At 43.3% G+C, this 21,992-nt stretch overlaps 1 protein-coding gene and 1 long non-coding RNA gene across 3 annotated transcripts in view; one reads left to right on the forward strand and one right to left on the reverse strand.

Annotated features, from left to right (window-relative positions):
- The window catches only part of UNC5D (unc-5 netrin receptor D), a 571,167-nt gene that overhangs the window by 261,539 nt on the left and 287,636 nt on the right, over nt 1-21,992 (reverse strand). The gene's annotated exons all lie outside the window — the stretch shown is intronic.
- On the forward strand, nt 15,115-20,031 carry LOC137097509 (uncharacterized). Its single transcript, XR_010910239.1, has 2 exons — nt 15,115-15,536; nt 19,070-20,031. It is a non-coding gene; the product is annotated as an uncharacterized lncRNA (long non-coding RNA).

The raw sequence follows: 21,992 nt of genomic DNA on the forward strand, positions 1-21,992 counted from the left end.
ATCACTCACCATTGTATAAATGATGCCATTCACTTAAGAAAACCAAAATCTATCAAATATATGCAGCCATACTTTTCAAAGTGACAGTACTTTTGTCCTGAGTTTCTGCCACCTCATGCCATGGGCCATACATATAATTCTTTTAAAAATATCCACTTGAAGCAATTCTCCTTTCCTTGTATTTTTTTTTTCCGGTGGATGATACAGAAGGAGCCCGAGAGCTACAATAAAAAATTCAGAAGCTGCTTGCGACCTGCCTGCCCTACGATTCGCCCTCCACGCTAGCCTACAGTCTCTGGTCAGACATGCATTACAGATTTTAATAATGTTAAGAAGCAAGTTCTACTTGACCAAAGACACAAGCAAGACAAAAGAGACAACCAGAGGCAATAGTTGTACCCTAATAAATTACCTTCAACTCTTTTGAAATCTGGCATATGTCATTAGTCTTAGTCAGCTTTTCCTTGGGCTAATATGGGCAAGATTAGAAGCAGCAGCAGTGGGAAAGAATTGGGTCACTGAGGCAGCACAGACAGTCTGAGAAGTAAGGATTTCAAACAATAACATATCTCTCTTGCTTTTTTTCTCCAAGGAACTGAATGGAGTACAAGAGCTCTTTTCTTTCCCACTTTATCTTTAAAATAACCCAGTGTTTCTCAACCTGGGGGTCGGGACCCCTGAGGGGGTCGTGAGGGGCTGTCAAAGGAGTCGCCAAAGACCATCAGAAAACAGTATTTTCTGGTGGTCATTGGGATTCTGTGTGCAAAGTTTGACCCAATTCTATTGTTGGTCAAGTTCAGAATGCTCTTTGATTGTAGGTGAACAACAAATCCCAAATGTCAACGTCTATTTTCCCCAGACTCTACCAGTGTTCACATTTGGGCATACTGAGTATTCGTGCCAAGTTTGGTCCAGATCCATCATTGCATGAATCCACATGAATTCACAGTGCTCCTCTGGATATAGGTGAACTACAACTCCCAAACTCAAGCTCAATGCCCGCAAAACCCTTCCAGTGTTTACTATTGGTCATGGGAGTTCTTTGTGCCAAGTTCGGTTTAAATCCATCGCTGGTGGTGTTCAGAATGCTTTTTGATTATAGGTGAACTATAAATCCCAGCAACTACAACTCCCAAATTACAAAATCAATTCCCTCTTCCCAACCCCACTAGCATTCACGTTTGGGCATATTGGGTATTTGTGCTCAAATTAGTCCAGTGAATGGAAATATATCCTGCATATCGGATATTTACATTACAATTTATAACAGTACTCAATGGTTGTGAATGTTGGAGCAAACCACAACCCCAGTACAGATGGCCTATGTTTTGAAGACTCAGGATCTTCCTTTGGTGCCGAAAGAACCGGTCTGAAGGCGCTTGAGACTTCCAACATCGTTCAGGTTGGTCTGAACATGAAGCACAAGTCTCAAGGGTAAAAAACCTCAGAACTGGTGCTAAGAGGTCATTTAAATCAGGGTCTTTTAGAGTCAAGTCTCTTACTCACATCCATATGGTAAGAACTCTGATGGCAGAATGAAAAGAAAGGAAGCACTCCCCTCCTGCAGGAAGAAGTGGAGCCAAACAGTACTGATTGACAGCTATAAGTAACCAATCCATACAACTATACATAAGCAGGGTAAAAGGGGAGGATTAAGCATGATACAACAGTTTAAATCTTGCAACTAACAGTTCTATACATAGGTGGCACCACCCGCGCCATCACATAAACCATCACTTTGCACCAGAGTCAGAAGACTCCGGAAAGATGACTACAGCCAGCAAAGGCTCCTTTTGTAATGTGCTGTTTTAAATTACTTTATAATAGTCCTAGGTGGAGTTAACCCTTTATTTATCTTGTTTAAATAAACTCATTTGGTTATTTTTTCACCTTGCCTAAAAGTGCCTCTGTCTGCTAAGGGTCTTAATCATAACAGAAGATATACAGATAGCCCCCCAAGTAAAACCAGACACTATAGTTTTTTCCCAAAGGCTTGGGTGTGCCATCACAAAACCTATTGAGTGATCATAGGCAAGTCACACTTTCTTAGATTTGGAGGAAGAAAAAGCCAACTCCCTCTGAACAAACCTTGCCAAGAAGCCACTGTAATAGGTTTCCTTTGGTCACCATGAGAAGGAAACAACTTGAAAGCACAAAACAACAATAAACTATTGGTTTTAGCCAGTGAAAAATCTTACTATTTTGTAGTACTTTCAGAAGTACGACAAAATATTGTGTTCAAGCTGTGCATGGAATACGCAGAAAGGAAATGGAGAATCGGAACAGCGTGAAGGAAGAGCTCAAGTTTATATAACACAACTGCAACCAATGAGACTTGATTCTTTTCTTTCTTTTTTCGGTTGGTACTTCTCTGTGATGAAGAAGCGAATGCAAGTTGAAACACATTTGGCTTTTAAACATCTGTTTTGCACTTCATGATTTTGTTCAACTCCGTAAACCCAGGTTCTCCATTAATCAGTTCCTACTTTATCTCAGACACCAAGAGGCCTTAAGAACTCAATCTGTTCTTTCAAGAAGCAACAGGGAAATATAGATACTTAAAGAAGAAAGGGGAAGTAACAATCCTCGGAGTGGTGGATTAAAGCATGGAAAGGGGCTACAAAATGCAAATAACAAGAGGTGTTAAAGAGTTCCCCCCTCCCATGTTTTTCAGAGTTCAATAGCTTCAATGGTCTCAAATGCGATGCTAGCAGATATCGTTCGCAGGACTGCAGAGTGAACTCTGACCAAGCAAGGTTTTGATATTCCAAGACAGAGCATCCCACCTTCTTTGCCACTCATGGGAAGAAAAGCAAAACAAAATACTTGAAATCTTCCTTTCTTTTGAGTCTACTTCAGCTGATGATTATGCATGATATCTTGAGATTCAGAATCTTTTTGGTAGGTAAAGCTGAATATGTCTCTGTGGCCTCTCGTTGCCATATTGATCCACGCTGAACTCTTGGATCTCTTCCCCTCCTCCTTCCCCCCCCCCCCCTTTGGTCTAAAAGGAAAAAGAAGATGCTTGAACAGATCGAGGTTTTTTAATTTAATTTTATTATTTTCGTGTCAGGAGATACTTGAGAAACTGCAAGTCGCTTCTGGTGTGAGAGAATTGGCCGGTTGCAAGGACGTTGCCCAGGGGACGCCCGGATGTTTTGATGTTTTACCATCCTTGTGGGAGGCTTCTCTCATGTCCCCGCAATGGGGAGCTGGAGCTGATAGAGGGAGCTCATCTACACTCTCCCCAGATTCGAACCTGCGACCTGTCGGTTTTCAGGGAAACAAAGAGGAAAAAGTGGTGAAATAACTAATGTGGAATATCTAGTTGTTAATTTCATTGAAGAGCGACAAAAGGCAGGCCAAACTCCTAGAAAATGAGACATAGCTTTTCTCCCTCTCCCACAATACAGGAAAGTTGTTGTTGTTGCTTATTCATTTAATCACTTCCGACTCTTCGTGACCTCATGGACCAGTCCATGCCAGAGCTCCCTGTTGGCCGTCACCACCCCCAGCTCCTTCAGAATCAAGCTTCAGGGATAACATCCACCCACCTTGCCCTTGGTTGGCCTCTCTTCCCTTTTCCTTCAATTTTCCCCAGCATAGTTATCTTTTCTAACCTTTCCTGTCTTCTCATGATGTGGCCAAAGTACTTCATCTTTGCATCTTTGCATCCTTCCCTCCAATGAGCAGCCGGGCTTTATTTCCTGGAGTATGTGTTGTGACTCAGCTGGAACCACAGAGTGCCTCTGATGAGGATGATGGGACTCAGGTTCACAATCCGGTTCAAAATGTCCCTGTTATAGTCAATGAGGAACAGGGTGTGGAAGTTCAGTTTCCCACAGCAAGGAATGAGTTTGTTGATACTGAAACTAGCCAGGTACAGGTGCAAATTAACTCAGAAAAGGAGGATAGTTCTCAGCCTGATAATGAGCAGGAAGGCAAACTGGATAACACTAACGAACAGACTGACCTTGACGAAATGGGAACCTTAGATGGTGCTGACCATTTGGAATTCAGAGTCTGAAGGAGTGTGAGAATAGCTAACAAGAAGGAAGTCAGAGGCCAAAAAAACACCTTCATGTTTTGCAAAGGGTATTAAGCAGTGTGTTTGGGACCAAACCTTTGTCAGAGCAACTTTACATTAACCAAGAAGCTTGCATTTTGCTTGTCTGGGTTATCCTGCAGTTCTTGTGTTCATGGTCCCAGGATTCAGTCATGTTCTCATGGGAATTTACTTTGCTGGTGCTTTTTTGGATCATGCTTCAAAGTGTTATTTTGTATTGATCTTTTAGAACATTAGTTTTGCTTTTAAGAACTTATTATCTTTTGTTGTTGTTCATTCGTTCAGTCGTCTCCGACTCTTCGTGACCTCATGGATCACCCCATGCCAGAGCTCCCTGTCGCCGTCACCACCCCCAGCTCCTTCAAGGTCAGTCCAGTCACTTCAAGGATGCCATCCATCCATCTTGCCCTTGGTCGGCCCCTCTTCCTTTTACCTTCTACTTTCCCCAGCATCATTGCCTTCTCTAGGCTTTGCTGTCTCCTCATGATGTGGCCAAAGTACTTCAACTTTGTCTCTAGTATCCTTCCCTCCAGTGAGCAGCCGGGCTTTATTTCCTGGAGGATGGACTGGTTGGATCTTCTCGCAGTCCATGGCACTCTCAGAACTTTCCTCCAACATTACAGCTCAAAAGCATCTCTCTTCTAGGCCTGTCGGTTTTGTTTCGTTAATTCGTTTTTCGTTTTTTAATCGTTATTTTTTTAATATCCGACGCGATATCAAAACATATTTTTAAACCCGGAAGGGTTTAAAAATATCGAAGCAGCAGCCCCATGTATTTTACGAGCTGAAGCTCCGCTCGTTAATGGCATGGAGGCTGCTGCTGAGTGGTGCTGCAGTGCTGGAAGCCGGATGGCGCGCGGAGGCCGCTTGTGAGCGTGCGCGCGCCATCCCAGCGGCCTCCGGCTCCTGCGCCCCCCTCCTCCTCCTCCTCCTTCTCCCAGCTGTGTTGCAGGAAGTGCAGCTGGGAGGAGGAGGAGGAGGAGGAGGAGGGGGGCGCAGAAGCCGGAGGCCGCTTGGATGGCGCGCGCGCTTACAAGCGGCCTCTGCGCGCCATCCGGCTCCGGTTCCTGCGCCCCCCCTCCTCCTCCTCCTCCTCCCAGGAGGAGGAGGAGGAGGGGGGGGCGCAGGAACCGGAGCCGGATGGCGCGCGGAGGCCGCTTGTAAGCGCGCGCGCCATCCAAGCGGCCTCCGCGCGCCATCCGGCTCCGGTTCCTGCGCCCCCCCTCCTCCTCCTCCTCCTCCCAGGAGGAGGAGGAGGGGGGGCGCAGGAACCGGAGCCGGATGGCGCGCGGAGGCCGCTTGTAAGCGCGCGCGCCATCCAAGCGGCCTCCGCGCGCCATCCGGCTCCGGTTCCTGCGCCCCCCCCCTCCTCCTCCTCCTCCTCCCAGGAGGAGGAGGAGGGGGGGCGCAGGAACCGGAGCCGGATGGCGCGCGGAGGCCGCTTGTGAGCGCGCGCGCGCCAGCTGGGAGGAGGAGGAGGAGGAGGGGGGGCGCAGGAGCCGGAGCCCATTGGATGGCGCGCGCGCGCTCACAAGCGGCCTCCGCGCGCCATCCGGCTTGTGTGACTTAGTTTTCAGGGCTGTATATGACCATGTTCCAGAAGCATTCTCTCCTGACATTTTGCCCACATCTATGGCAGGCATCCTCAGAGGTCTGTTGGAAACTAGGCAAATGGTGAGTTATATATCATCTCTAATACTATGGAATGTCCAGGGTGGGAGAAAGCCATTGGTGACCATTACTGCAACATTCACACTTAGCCTGTTTGATCAAGAAAAATTTTTTTTCTAAAATGTTTTGTAAATAATAACGAAAATTCGTAAATAACAAAACATTTTTTTGGTAAGTTTTGTAAATATTTTTAATATCGAAACAAAAAAACACCCCAATTAAGAATCGAATTTAGAAACAAATTTTTTCTTGATCAAACAGGCCTACTCTCTTCCTTCACTCAGCCTTCCCTAAGGTCCAGCTCTCACATCCGTAGGTTGCTACAGGGAATACCATGGCTTTGACTATGTGGATCTTTGTTGCCAATGTGATGTCTCTACTCTTTACTATTTTATCGAGACTGGACATTGCTCTCCTCCCAAGAAGTAAGCGTCTTCTGATTTCCTGGCCACAGTCTGCATCTGCAGTAATCTTTGCACCTAGAAATACAAAGTCTGTCACGGCCCTTTTTTACTTTTTTTACTTTTTAATAAATTATCAAGAATTCTGGCTGTGTGCAGTTTGGTGTTTTCAGCAATGTGAACCTATTCTGAGGTGCGACAGTATGGACTGGTTGGATCTTCTAGCGGTCCAAGACACTCTCAGAATTTTCCTCCAGCACCACAGTTCAAAAGTGTCTTATCTTCCTTCGCTCAGCCTTCCGTATGGTCCAGGAATATGACTAGAGAAAGAACTGAGACCCCGTCCTCAGCATCCCAAGGCACCGAGATGGTTAATTATCCATCAAAGCAATTATGTTTTGCTCCTCATTTCTATTGAGATGGGGCTCATTGATTTTTTTTTTAAAAAAAACAATAGGTAGGGAATAATGTAGATGCAGACTTTTCTCTCTACTTTCCTTCTTCTCTCCTTCCCAACTCTCTCTCTCTCTCTATGTATATATATCTTTCTGAATTGCTTTTAATGGGAACTAACCAGACATTTCTAATTGAAAAATCAGTCACACACAGTTCCCCCTTTGAAATATAAACCTTTTGGAATAATAATTCAGCCCGAAGGTTCCTTAATTAGCTTATCTCTTCCTCCCACCCTCTCATTTTATTGGCTCTTCATCTGAACAGAAATACTTGAACTTCCGGTTATGATAAATTCAGGCTTATGGTAAAACTACCAATTTGAGGACACATTTTCTTTCTTGCTTCAGTTCTTCATGTTGCCTGGGAAAATCAATACACATTCGCACAACAGAGTGATTTAACAAAAAAAATCCCATGTAGAAACTTAAGTTCTCAAGAATTCATCATCAAGTTGAAGTTGGACCAGGGAAAAAGAGGACAGGTGTGATTGTGTGTATGCGTTTGCACTACAGATGCATTAAAATGTTCGGAAAAGTAAATACGAGGGTTGAATGAAAAGTAATGCCTCCACGTTCGTAACTCCTCAACAGATGGCAGTACTGGTATGCGGCAGGTACTGGCTTGTTCAGTAGACTCTCCTCTACAGTTCCATTTTGGTGGGAGCCCTTAACATTGAATGGTTGTGTTGTTAAAGTGCAAAGTATGGAACCCTGCACAGATGATCGGTCAATGCGACTTAAGCAATGTGCATAGAATCATAGAATCATAGAATCAAAGAGTTGGAAGAGACCTCATGGGCCATCCAGTCCAACCCCCTGCCAAGAAGCAGGAATATTGCATTCAAATCACCCCTGACAGATGGCCATCCAGCCTCTGTTTAAAAGCTTCCAAAGAAGGAGCCTCCACCACACTCTGAGGCAGAGAGTTCCACTGCTGAATGGCTCTCACAGTCAGGAAGTTCTTCCTCATGTCCAGATGGAATCTCCTCTCTTGTAGTTTGAAGCCATTGTTTCGCGTCCTAGTCTCCAAGGAAGCAGAAAACAAGCTTGCTCCCTCTTTTCTGTGGCTTCCTCTCACATATTTATACATGGCTATCATATCTCCTCTCAGCCTTCTCTTCTTCAGGCTAAACATGCCCAGCTCCTTAAGCCGCTCCTCATAGGGCTTGTTCTCCAGACCCTTGATCAGTTTAGTCGCCCTCCTCTGGACACATTCCAGCTTGTCAATATCTCTCTTGAATTGTGGTGCCCAGAATTGGACACAATATTCCAGGTGTGGTCTAACCAAAGCGGAATAGAGGGGTAGCATGACTTCCCTAGATCTAGACACTATGCTCCTATTGATGCAGGCCTAAATCCCATTGGCTTTTTTTGCTGCCATATCACATTGTTGGCTCATGTTTAACTTGTTGTCCACGAGGACTCCAAGATCTTTTTCACACGCAGTCACTGAATTCTTGACAGCAGAAGGTGTCACCCCAAAGGAGATTAATCAGAGAATGCAAGCTGTTTATGGTGATTGTGTTGATGTGAGTACTGTGCGTCGTTGGGCAAAGAAGTTTAAAGATGTTGAGGTGGGAACATGTGACCTGCTTGACAAACAGAGTTGGACGTCCTGTGACAGCAACCACCGAGTTTCACAAGCAAAAGGTTGACAGATTGATTCAGGATGATCGTTGTGTCACTCAGAGAGAAATTTCAAGCATAATCGGCATTTCACAAGAACATGTGGGTCACATTATTACTTTGCTTGGCTATCGGAAGATCTGTGCACGATGGGTACCCAGTATGAGAGAACTGTGAGACACTGATTTCGGAAACAAGAGTGTCAACTTCTTCCATGACGGTTTCAGAAAACTTGTTCATCATTGACAGAAATATATCCAATTGCTTCGTGATTATGTGTAAAAGTGAATAGTGGTAGTTAAAGAGCACATTCTAAGGATTACTTCTGTGTTTGGTTTATTAAAATATTCCCATCCAAATCCAAGGAACAAAGGTGGAGGCATTACTTTTCATTCAACCCTCATAATACGCAAGAGAAAACAGCAAACAAGAAAGCAAATGAGAGTCCAAAAGTGGCGGGCTCAAACCCAGAACCTCAATCAATGGCTGATACCAAATAAGAGACTCCCCCCTGGGCACACAGAAAATTGGGCGACTTGGAACCTTAGTCCTGCCATTATGCACAATGGAGGCTCTTCTCACAGTGACACCAAAGGCACTCCAAGTGACCAGCTTCTGGTCAAAGGAAATCTAGTATAATGTCAAGTTTTTAACTTTGTTTATGCTCTTTTAAAAATACATTATAACTGTTCCCTCACAACCAGATACAGTGAAGACATCTGCCCTTGCGCTGTGCTACTCTGCTGCTGAGTATGCATGCCCAGTGTGGAACAGATCTCACCACACTAAAACAGTGGATGTGGCTCTTAATGAGACATGCCGCATTATCACGGGGTGTCTGCGCCCTACACCACTGGAGAAATTACACTGCTTAGCCGGTATCGCACCACCTGACATCCGCCGGGAAGTGGCAGCCAATTGTGAAAGGACCAAGGCAGGGACATCTCCAGCTCATCCCCTGTTTGGGTATCAGCCAGCACGTCAACGACTTAAATCGAGAAATAGTTTTCTAAGATCTACAGAGACACTCGCTGGAACGCCTCAGCAAGTGAGTCCAAAAATGGCAGGCTCAAACCCAGAACCTCAACCAATGGCTGATACTAAATGAGAGACTTCCCCCTGGGCACACAGAGGACTGGGCGACTTGGAAGGTGCTGAACAGACTGCGCTCTGGCACCACGAGATGCAGAGCCAACCTCAAGAAATGGGGCCACAAAGTGGAATCCTCGACATGCGAGTGCAGAGAGGAGCAAACTACAGACCCCCTGCTGCAATGCAACCTGAGCCCTGCCACATGCACAATGGAGGACCTTCTTGCGGCAACACCAGAAGCACTCCAAGTGGCCAGATACTGGTCAAAGGACATTTAATCAACTACCAAACTCGCAAATTTTGTATTTTCTCTGTTTGTTTGCTTTGTTCTGTTAGAAATGTAATATAATTGACTGGCTGCCCTGACACGAGAAATAAACTGTTCCCTCATTTCACTTCTGACACCATAAATATAATATAATGCCAAGTTTTAAACTTTGTGTTTTCTTAAATACATTATAACTGTGCCCTTGGTTTGCTCATAACATGATAAAGAAATAAAGAAACATCTGAATTCCTAGAGTCCTTTTTTGTTTGTTGGTTTCAGGGTCAAAACAAACCAAGACACCCCGCTCATAATTAAGAGCTGTTAACACGTTTTCCTGTCAATACTGTAACTGCTTTAGAATTAGGAGTCTGGGCAATCAGACTTGCAAATGAAGCCGGTGGTTACATTTCAAGGATCAATCACATTTCTGCTGGCAAAGCCCTCCCATAATCCTGTTGCAAGTGAGGGACACTGAGGCAAAATTCATAGTTACCAGTCTGCTAATACTGACCTCCTTTTACCTTAACAGTAGATCTAGGGTCCCCATTCTTATCCCTACGATGTCAATGCAAGAGTTATTTGAGGTACATTGAGCTTAGAGATAGTGATGGCTGGTTTAAGGGCAACCCTGTGCGACCATATCTAAGTGGACATCCAACATCCCTAAATAATGATAATCTATATATATATAAATGCTCTGTGCATAATGAATACCTTAAAAACAAAAGAACAAAAACAAAACACCTCACAACACAAGGAGTGACCATCACTCAAAAGATTATGATTTAGTCATTTGGGAGTTGTAGTTGCTGGGATTTATAGTTCACCTACCATCAAAGAGCATTCTGAACTCCATCAACGATGGAATTGAACCAAACTTGGCACACAGGACTCCCATGATCAACAGAAAATACTGGAAGTGTTTGGTGGACATTGACCTTGAGCCTGGATTTGAACCTATGACCCGTCGGTCATATCCTTAGGGAGAGAGTTCCAAAGTCGAGGGGCCACCACAGAAAAGGTCCTCTCCCTTGTTCCCACCAGTCACACCTGCGAAGGGGGCAGCAGCGAGAGAAGGGCCTCTCCGGATGATCGAAGAGATCACGTAGGTTCATAAACGGAATTGCGGTTATGTATATCCCAATGGCAATTTTTTTTCATGTTAGGAGTGACTTGAGAAACTGCAGATTGCTTCTGGTGCGAGATAATTGGCCATCTGCAAGGACATTACCCAGGGGACGCCCAGATGTTCTCTCATATTCCCGCATGGGGAGCTGGTGCTGACAGTGGGAGCTCATCCACGCTCTCCCTGGATTTGAACCTATGGCCTGTCAGTCTTCAGTCCTGCTGGCATAAGGGGGTAACCCACTGTGCCAAAAAAATCGCAATGCTTTCTTCAATATACTGCAACATTTAATAGACCAGAGCACTCTTTACAGATATTAACACACAAAATAAGCATACTAGTTAAGTGAAACTTGGTCTAGTTTTCTAGCAAAATTGTTTTTCCTACTATGTTAAACTTCTGATCATCTCTCCCTAGAAAAATGGAAATTAGATGGAAAGAACTCCTAATCAATTTGAGAAAGAGCAACTGTGTAATAAATGGAAACGAATGCTGTTCATTTGATACCTTAGGTAATTTCGACTCACAGTGGTGGTCCAGCTCTTTAAATTGTTGTGAAAATTATAAGCATCATCCTTTGTCATCCTACGCAGCCTCAAAGAATGTGGAATGGATGCCTCTGGTAGTGCTATGCTAATAAGCTTTCTGTACTGCTGAGTGGCTTCGCGGCAGACAGAGCAGTACTGGCAAAGGATGAATAATTGCTTGGTATGTGCTAAATATAACAGAACAGCACCCAACTTCATCATTTGTCAGCTTTATTTGTTTAAATGAGAAAAATGCTGACAACAGTTATTGCTGTAATCTTTTCATTTTATCAGACAAGGAGACTTTAGTTACTCTTAGCAGGTCTTCATCCTACTGGCAAAACCCAGAAATGGAAATATTAAGAACCATTCTGAGACAAAAGTTTGTTGTTGTTCATTTGTTTCTGACTTTTCGTAACCTCATGGACCAGCCCATGCCAGAGCTCCCTGTTGGCAGTCACCACCCCCAGCTCCAAGTCAATCCAGTCACATCAAGCATCCCGAGCTCTGAAGATCACCTGGGAAGGAATCCCACTGGAGCATTGCAGCACACGCAAATACCTGGGAGTCACTCTGGACCGTGCTCTTACCTACAAGAAGCACTGCCTGAACATCAAGCAAAAAGTGGGTGCTAGAAACAATATCATACGAAAGCTGACTGGCACAACCTGGGAATCACAACCAGATACAGTGAAGACATCTGCCCTTGCACTATGCTACTCTGCTGCTGAGTATGCATGCCCAGTGTGGAACACATCTCACCACACTAAAACAGTGGATGTGGCTCTTAATGAGACATGCCACATTATCACGGGGTGTCTGCACCCTACACTACTGGAGAAATTACACTGTTTAGCCGGTATTGCACCACCTGACATCCACCGGGAAGTAGCAGCCAATAGTGAAAGGACCAAGGCAGAGACATCTCCAGCTCATCCCTTGTTTGGGCATCAGCCAGCACATCAACGACTTAAATCCAGACATAGTTTTCTAAGATCTACAGAGACACTCGCTGGAACACCTCAGCAAGCGAGAGTCCAAAAGTGGCAGGCTCAAACCCAGAACCTCAATCAATGGCTGATACCCAATGAGAGACTCCCCCCTGGGCACACAGAAAACTGGGCGACTTGGAAGGCGCTGAACAGACTGCGCTCTGGCACCACGAGATGCAGAGCCAATCTTCAGAAATGGGGCTACAAAGTAGAATCCACAACATGCGAGTATGGAGAAGAGCAAACCACAGACCACCTGCTGCAATGCAACCTGAGCCCTGTCACATGCACAATGGAGGACCTCCTTGCAGCAACACCAGAAGCACTCCAAGTGGCCAGATACTGGTCAAAGTACAGTTAATCAACTACCAAACTCACAAATTCTGTATTTTGTCTGTTTGTTTGCTTTGTTTCTGTTAGAAATGTAATATAATGTAATATAATCGACTGGTTGCCCTGACATGATAAATAAAAAGGATCCCATCCATCTTGCCCTTGGTGGGCCCCTCTTCCTTTTTCCTTCCATTTTCCCTAGCATCGTTGTCTTCTCTAAGCTTTCCTTTCTTCTCATGATGTGGCCAAAGGACTCATTGTGGTGCTGAACTTTGCTCCAGCACCACAGTTCAAAAGCATCCACCTTCCTTCACTCAGCCTTCCCTATGGTCCAGCTCTCACATCCATGGGTGACTATTGGGAATATCATTGCTTTGACTATGCGGATCTTCATTGTCAGTGTGATGTCTCCACTCTTCACTATTTGATCGAGATTGGTCATTGCTCTCCTCCCAAGAAGTAAGCCACAGGGAGGAGGGAACAAGCTTGTTTTCTGCTTCCCTGGAGACTAGGACACGGAACAATGGCTTCGAACTACAAGAGAGGAGATTCCATCTGAACATGAGGAAGAACTTCCTGACTGTGAGAGCCGTTCAGCAGTGGAACTCTCTGCCCCGGAGTGTGGTGGAGGCTCCTTCTTTGGAAGCTTTTGAACAGAGGCTGGATGGCCATCTGTCAGGGATGATTTGAATGCAATATTCCTGCTTCTTGGCAGGGGGTTGGACTGGATGGCCCACGAGGTCTCTTCCACCTCTTTGATTCTATCACTCAGAGAGAAATGTCAAGCATAATCAGCATTTCACAAGAATATGTGGGTCACATTATTGCTTTGCTTGGCTATCGGAAGATCTGTGCATGATGGGTACCCATGATGATGACACCTTAAATAAAAGCGCACCGACTTTTAACTTCAGAGATTGGATCTCACCACTGTATGCCATCCTCCATAGAGTCCAGATTTAGCACCGTCTGACTTCCATCTGTTCCCGATAATGAAAGAAGATCTGCGGAGACATCATTATGCTAATGATGAAGACGTTGAGAGAACTGTGAGATGCTGGTTGCGGAAACAGAGTGTCGACTTCTTCCGTGACGGCTTCAGAAAACTTGTTCATCATTGGCCAAAATGTATTCAGTTAGCATTTCACAAGAATGTGTGGGTCACATTATTGCTTTGCTTAGTTATCAGAAGATCTGTGCATGATGAGTTGCGGAAACAGAGTGTCGACTTCTTCCATGGCGGCTTCAGAAAACTTGTTTATCGTTGGCAGAAATGTATCCAATTGTCTGGTGATTATGTGGAAAAGTGAATAATGGTAGTTAAAGAGCACATTCTAAGGATTATTTCTGCATTTGATTTATTAAAGTATTCCCATCCAAACCCAAGTAACGAAGGTGGAGGGATTACTTTTCATTCAACCCTCGTATATTTCTCCTGCTGCTCGATTTCTACGAATTTTTACCGAAATAAAAACCTCATAAAATAGTATTTGAATCTATGTACCAATGGGCATTTCCTCCATCTTCTTCTACTCTGTCTGAATAAACTATGCTATGTGCAAACTGCTGGGAATTCTGTTCCAATATTTGAAGATGAAATCCAGGGAACAGCTGAATTTGGCTTTGCACCTGACTCTGACAGCTGTGCATCAAGCCATATGATGAAAGCACATAGCTCAAAATCCCAAGCATCTTTAGCTGGAAAATGTTTTGGGCTAATTGTTCTTGCTTTGAACTCAGCTGTAATTGAAATGCTTGTGATATAAAATATTTTTATACTGTAATTGTACTTGCTCTTACTAAAAAATTAATGCTGTCTGTAACCTTAAGTGCTACTTCTTAGAGGGGAAAAAAGAGTAGAGATAAATAAATACAGAAAGCAGGAAAGTTTGAGAAAATACAATTACGTTAGGTTAAATAACTGTACAGCACTTCATGGCCTGGCACCAGGTATTTGTCAGTCAACCATTTTTCTTTCATACAGTATTTTCCAATGAATTGAATGTGTTCAGATGCTCCAAGAAAATGAGTCAATGCACATGGGGAAATAAACAAACACTGTTATGACCATAAATGAAACTGAATCATAAACTGCAGGAGGAACAAGCAACTGTGCCAATGTTGCACAATAATAGTCAGGATCAGGGCCAGGAAGTGTAACTGCTGCTATCATTGCTATTGTTAGAAGGAACCATACAGCCAAGTTACATGACTAAATTAAGATGATGAAAATTTGGCTTATACGTGCCTCTGGGTACATACTGGCACACAGGTAAGAGGGAATTAGAGATTGAAACACCCAGATTGCTTCACATTGACTACTACAATGCTGTTTGCAAGAGAATTGAAAAAGAAATGTGTACAGAATTGCAAGTTGCATACATACCAAAGAACTTGCACTGCCTTTGCATCCTACCTGAAATATATCTTCTATTCGCACATTTTATATTGAATGTGGGGCATTTTCCTTTATTAGCCTATTTTAAAACAGTGCTCATATGTGCATACACAGGGACTGTGGCTCAGCTGGCTGAGTGTCAGCTGCATTAAGTGTAGGAAACCAGTAGAAAACCAGTTATGCCACTGGAAAACATCGGCAAACCGTGTTCCCCAGATGCATACACTGTTCCTACCCCACTGACCATGTATGGACATTACCCTTGAGGACAGGAAGGATGACATCATCTATAGCTGACCTCACCTGCAGGCTACCTCACCTTAAGATGACCTCACCTCTAGCCAATCACTCTGCCAATGATGTAATCCAACTCACTGTTACTATGCAAGCTTTGCAAAGAGCACAAGAAGGTATATAAACAGCTTGGCTGATCAATAAATTTGAGATCACCTTCACCCTCCTGGACTGCCTATTTTCTTTATCGTCGCTACATCTGGTGACCCCGACGTGATCCTCCCCGCCTTCTGCTCACCGCTGGAATAGCTTTCGTGCACGACAACGGTCCAACCGTTCCCAATCTCGTGAGTACATGGGTGGAAATGTGTCAACTTACCACCAGCAAGATCATGCTGGGGAGTTGCGCAAGTTGTTGGGGCAGAGGGAGGGTCCCGAAGTCAGTCAAGGAGACTTGGAAGACTTAGTTAGAGAAATTCAGAGCCACTGCCCTTGGTATCCACAGCAGGGGTCATTAAAACCATCGGATTGGGTCAGGATAGGTCAAACCTTCCTTGAAAAACCCCAGGGGACAATTCAACACTTATTGCTGTGGAAGCAATGTTGTGAAACAATCACTCTCCTGGGAGTGACAGATAATTGCCCACCCGTGGCTCCGGTCACGAATCAACCTCTCCCAACTCAGATCATAAATCCTCTTTTTACCCCGCTCGAGATGAGATATTCACAGATAGCCCTCCCTATCCCGCCTTCATGTGTCTTTGCTTTTGAATCATCCCCCGCCGATCCAAATCTCCCCTCTACTTCTCTTCAAAATAAACAGCCAAGTCTTGAAAAATTGTTACAGCCCCAGCCACTGAGAGACATGATTCCTCAGACCATTCAGAATGCTGGGGGCCGAGAAAACATGACCGCAACCCTTCTTGACATGGCAGGATTCGAGGAAGCTGTATCCTCGACTGAGCACATTCAAAACACAACAGCCGTGGTTCCAGACCTAATTTATGGCTCCGGCACATTCACTAAAACAGCTGGACGACCAGAGCTTCCCATAATGTCAGTTAATCCCGCAACATGCGCGGTTGAAGAATCTGACATTAATCACCAAACAATCATAAATATCATAATTCACCTCCCAGATTTTGAGTCTGAAAAGACATATGCTTTTAAAGGGGGAGTTACATAAATAAACAGTGCTTATACCACGTCTGGATGAACCGTTAGGTCACAGACCCCCACCTTTTCTTAATACATCATTGATGAGACAGTTTAACGACCCCTATCCCATTCCCATAGTTTCAATCGACACTAGCTAAGATACAGCTATGTCAATGTTCTCTTTTAACCCCTCTCTTTAAGAGACAACATTAAAACATTTCCATTCAACAAAACGTAAAGCTCCCATATATACTGTCATTAAATAAACATTTGTTACAAAATGATTTTCAGAATGAACTTCTGTTCAATCAGAAGTTCCAGGGTCATAAATACATACACAATATACAGTTAAAGATCAATATAGAGAGTCCTCATTCTTTTAAAGAGTGTTTTGATAAAAAGCTTTCAAAGTTTTATCTTTGATAAAGATAGACAATACACAGTCCTCTAAAGGTTATCAAACTTCATTTTCTTTAACACTAAACAATATTAATTAGTTATAAGATATAATGAGAGCCACTACAACTCTTTAAGATAGTTCTTTATGTTATACTAACCCTCAACTGAGAGATTGTTTGAGATTGTTTTCATTGTTGTTGTTGTTTCATAGTTATAATTTTACTCATTGTTATTGTTTCATAATTATAAGTTTTTTACTGTCATAAATTGTGATAAAAATGTCTTACATACAAAACAGACTTTCATTTGCTTGATCAAGTGTGATACACATACCCATATACAACAATTTAAATACTGATAGAGTTGGTGTTGATTTCATAATCAAGAGTTGTGATTCTTAAAATCTATAGTTCACAACTAAAACACATTCTAAACTCCACCAACAATAACATTAAACCAGGCTTGACACACAAAGCTTCTTGTCCCTTTCGTTTCAAAGGGTTAATTATATATAAGACTCACATTCAATTCATACAATCTTAAATTTTAATCACACCTAAACAATTACATGCTTGGTTTCCATGCCTTTCATCTGATACTTACAGATAATCAGCTTCACAAAAACACACTTCTTACAAAACATTAGTTGACAACACATGCTTACATAATAACAGATCTTGCTATGTTACACTTTAAACATTCTCATTTTAAGATTGAGTTTATTAAGTCTACAAATCATAACTTTGTTTGCTTCCTTTTGATGTTCTTCCTTCTTTCCTATCACACTACAACACGCTACAATCAACACTTTAAAAGTCTGATCTCAGCTTTCACTAGATTTAAACATTCTGTCATTAAATAAAATCAACACTCACTTCTTACAGACAGACACACACCTCTATTCGTTACCCACATTTAAAAATTAACAAAACAATACTCAAAACCAGACATTTATTGCTTTATTCACACATCATATCTACCTTACAAGACACTAAAATCCATGAGACAAAAAATCTCTCCCTCTCTCTCTCTCTGAGAGACCAAAAGCAACACACGCTGCCCAAAAAGGGGGGCATACATTCCACAACCCGTACAAGACACGGCTAGGCTCTGAGATCTAATCAATACACACACACACCAACATTGCCTCCCTTCCCCTTTCTGTCTGTTTTAAAATGATTTTTTTATTCATAATTGTTTATACTTGATTACTCTGTTTTATGCTTTTAATTTGTCTCTTTTATATGATATTATTAGATGTTTTTAAATATGCTTTCATTCTGCTTTCATGCCTAATACTTCAAAACTACAATTCCCTTCCTTACACACACCGATCCCCATTCTATACTGTGCTGGTCAAAGACCATAATAAATCATTGATTGATTGATTCATAGCTACCACATCCTTCCTCTACAACAAAACACAACCCTATGAGCCATGCCTTTTCATCCTCAAACTACAAAACCTATTATCCCTTTCTCATTACATAATCACTAAAGTGATCCAACAGCTTTGCTGTTGCTCATTGCCTCACTCATCCACATATATTTCAAAATACATTCCCTAAAGATTTTAATACAACATTTTCCACCTTGGTCGAGTCTATTCTTTCTGAGACTCCACCCACATTGCTACCTAAACCTAAAAAGAGTTTAAAACCACTTTTTTTTCCTTTTATGACTCTGTGTCAGTTCCAAAGCTTTTAAAATCATACCATCCCAATGCTAAGAGTTAAACATGGCTTGCTACTATTAACCTGGGTTTAACACACTCAGTTTTCTTAAAATGTTCAATTGATCTAATACATATGTTTACAGCTCATTTTAACCTACACCCCATAGACACTAAAACAAACCAGCTTTCACAAACAAACAACACACATTTTCCCTCATTTTTCCCTTACACAATTCTTCATGTCACTGTTGACACATTCTCTAATTACATTTAAACAACCCCTCACAAAAAAGACACACCAAACGTGTTCTCAACCACTTTCTTTATACCTTTACATTTATGAGGGTCCCTCCTACAATAAAAACTACCACCAAACCCTCTTATTACAGCGCTACGCTTACAACGTTCTACTCTTCCTACACATCTTTAACATTCCATACGATGGCCACACAAAACAAGATTGCTGAGCGTTCAAATCATACCTCTACAAACCATCTGCTTTTTCTCACACACAAAGAAAAGGGGGGAGTCACCCCCTTCCTCTTTCCTGCTCGTTTTTGGGTTTCGCTTTCCAATGGCCTTCCTATACGTGTTATTTACCATTAATCATTTGAATTTAATTTTATCTGATTCTTCTCTCGTTACCAGGATCCAGAAATATTTCCAAACCTCCACACCCCCTCTCCCTCCTCCTCCTCCTCCTTTGATGCAGGTTACCAGATCCGGAGTGAGAAGGCCCAGCCCCCCTCATCGCCTAGAGTCAAGGAGTTAAAAGAGACCTCATGGGCCATCCAGTCCAACCCCCTGCCAAGAACCAAGAGTTCCTGCTTCAACTGTCATAAACCTATGAACTTTAACAAACACAACTTGCTTTTTGACAACATTGTTTAAACACACATTCTCTGTCATTGACTTCTTAAATCAAGCGCTTTGGGTTCCTGCTCACTACATTTGCCTCTAAAAAGATGACGTGACACCAAGGCCTTCAAAATTCCATTCACCTTCTAGTCTATTCTATGTGTTGTTTCAAATCTCACAAATAACTTCAACAAAATACTTATGCATGTTGTTTTTTAATGACTTAGCTTAACATTTTAAGCAAAACACTGTACCTGCTTGATAAAACTTTTATTATCCAATTTGTTTACTCTACACAACTATTGATGGCTATATAATAATCTGCTACTGCTATATATATCCCATTGTTATAAGCTTCTTGCTAGCCTCACGCTCTGCTGACCTTTCCCCCCGCCTCAGGATAATGTCCTATATATGTCCTGGCCTTTAAATAAACAAAAAAAGGTGGGATGTAGGAAACCAGTAGAAAACCAGTTATGCCACTGGAAAACATCGGCAAACCGTGTTCCCCAGATGCATACACTGTTCCTACCCCACTGACCATGTATGGACATTACCCTTGAGGACAGGAAGGATGACATCATCTATAGCTGACCTCACCTGCAGGCTACCTCACCTTAAGATGACCTCACCTCTAGCCAATCACTCTGCCAATGATGTAATCCAACTCACTGTTACTATGCAAGCTTTGCAAAGAGCACAAGAAGGTATATAAACAGCTTGGCTGATCAATAAATTTGAGATCACCTTCACCCTCCTGGACTGCCTATTTTCTTTATCGTCGCTACAATTAAGATCACTCTGACCAAAAAGGTAATGAGTTCAAAGCCAGCCCGGGTTGGAGTGGGTTTCCAACCAATTGTGTATAGCCTGTTGTCGACCTTTGCAACCCAAAAGACAGTTGCATCTGTCAAGTAGGAAAATAAGGTGTGGGGAGGCTAAATTAACTGATTTGTGAGGCCATAAAGAAGACTCCTGCAAAGCATTTCAGCGGGGAAGCATGCGGGGAATACGGAAGTGCTTCATCAGTGTCGCAGATGGACGATGAAAGCGACAGCTCCCCTGGCGGCCTGAAAAAGTTAAATAGCCTCTGTGTATGTCTGTATATGTTTGTATGTCAAAAATTGGCATTGAATGTTTGCCATATATGTGTACACTGTAATCCGCCCTGAGTCCCCTGCGGGGTGAGAAGGGCGGAATATAAAAGCTGTAAGGTAGGTAAAGGTAGTCCCCTGACATTAAGTCCAGTCATGTCTGACTCTGGGGTGTGGTGCTCATCTCCATTTCTAAGCCGAAGAGCCAGCTTTGTCCGTAGACACCTCCAAGGTCATGTGGCCGGCATGACTGCATGGAGCGCCGTTATGCTGTAAATAAATAGATAAAGCTGTAAATAAATAAATAAATAAATATACCGTATATACTCGAGCATAAGCCGACCTGAATATAAGCCGAGGCACCTAATTTTACCACAAGAAACTGGGAAATCTTATTGACTCGAGTATAAGCCGAGGGTGAGAAATGCAGCAGCTACTGGTGAATTAGACAGATGGCCACCCAGTCTTTCTGTCATTCCCTCCCCCCCACGCGGAGCACGAGCTTTCCTCAGCGGTGGCAGAGGAGGGGGGGGAGCCCCTGCGGCAGGTTTTTCCACAGGCTTGCTCTCCTTCTTCCTTGTCCCATGCACAGCCGCGGTGGCGGGGGTAGTGGTGGGAGGAAGCAGAAAAGCCGTGCATGGGGTGAGGGGGGAGGGGAAAGTGTGCCGCATGCACAACTTCTTCGGCGGTGGAGGCAGGAAAGACATGCGAGGGAGAAGAGAAAGGTGTGCGCCTTGCTCTCCTCCCATGCCCTGTGTGCGACTTTACCGCCGCTGCCGAGGAAGGCGCACACGGGGCATGGGAGGAGAGAAAGGCATGCACCTTTCCCTTCTCCCTCGTGTGTCTTTCCTGCCTCCGCTGCCAAAGAAGGTGTGCGTGCGGCAAGAGAGGTTTAAACTGTATAACATGCCCAAACTTGCTTACTTTGTAAATGTATAGTTGGATTGATTGGTTATTTATAGCTGTCAATCAATGTTGTTTGCACCAGTTATATTGCTTCCTCAGCTCAATTGCTTGGCTCCACCTCTTCCTGGAGGAGGTCAGAGCTTTTCCTTTTCCATTCTACCATCAAACTTTCTATCAGATAGACTTGAGAAAGAGACTTGGCTCTAAAGCCCTTAATTAAGTTACCTCTCATCACCAATTCTAAGGTTTTTACCCTTGGGACTCATACTTCATGCCCAGTTCACCCTGGATGACGTTGAGGAGACCCAAGCGCCTTCAAACCAGTTGTTTGGCATCAAAAGGAAGACTCTGTGCCTTCAACATAGGCCATTGGACTGGGGGTTGTGTTTGTTCCAACCTTCATAGCCATTGAGAAAAGAGGGAACAGAAAAAGCTTCTCAGCTGCGAAATCTCCTTGGACCCAAGACAACCAGAGACTGTAATGTATATTTCCTTTACCCCTTTGAAACTTCCAGCTTATTGCCTTAAAGGGATAACTCTTTGTGAACAATAAAACCTATTTTGAGTTATCTACAGTGTTTTGGTCCTTGGGAGTTCCAGTTCTCTAAAGGAAGGTAAGAAGCAATCCCTTGGGGGAAAGATGTCACGTCTATGTCTCTTTCGCTAAGAGTTATAGCCCCCAGGCGTGACGGCATAGTATAAGTGTTCTGTAA

This window comes from Anolis sagrei, chromosome 7 (genome assembly GCF_037176765.1).
Source record: "Anolis sagrei isolate rAnoSag1 chromosome 7, rAnoSag1.mat, whole genome shotgun sequence".
NCBI classification, from domain to species: Eukaryota; Metazoa; Chordata; class Lepidosauria; order Squamata; family Dactyloidae; genus Anolis; species Anolis sagrei.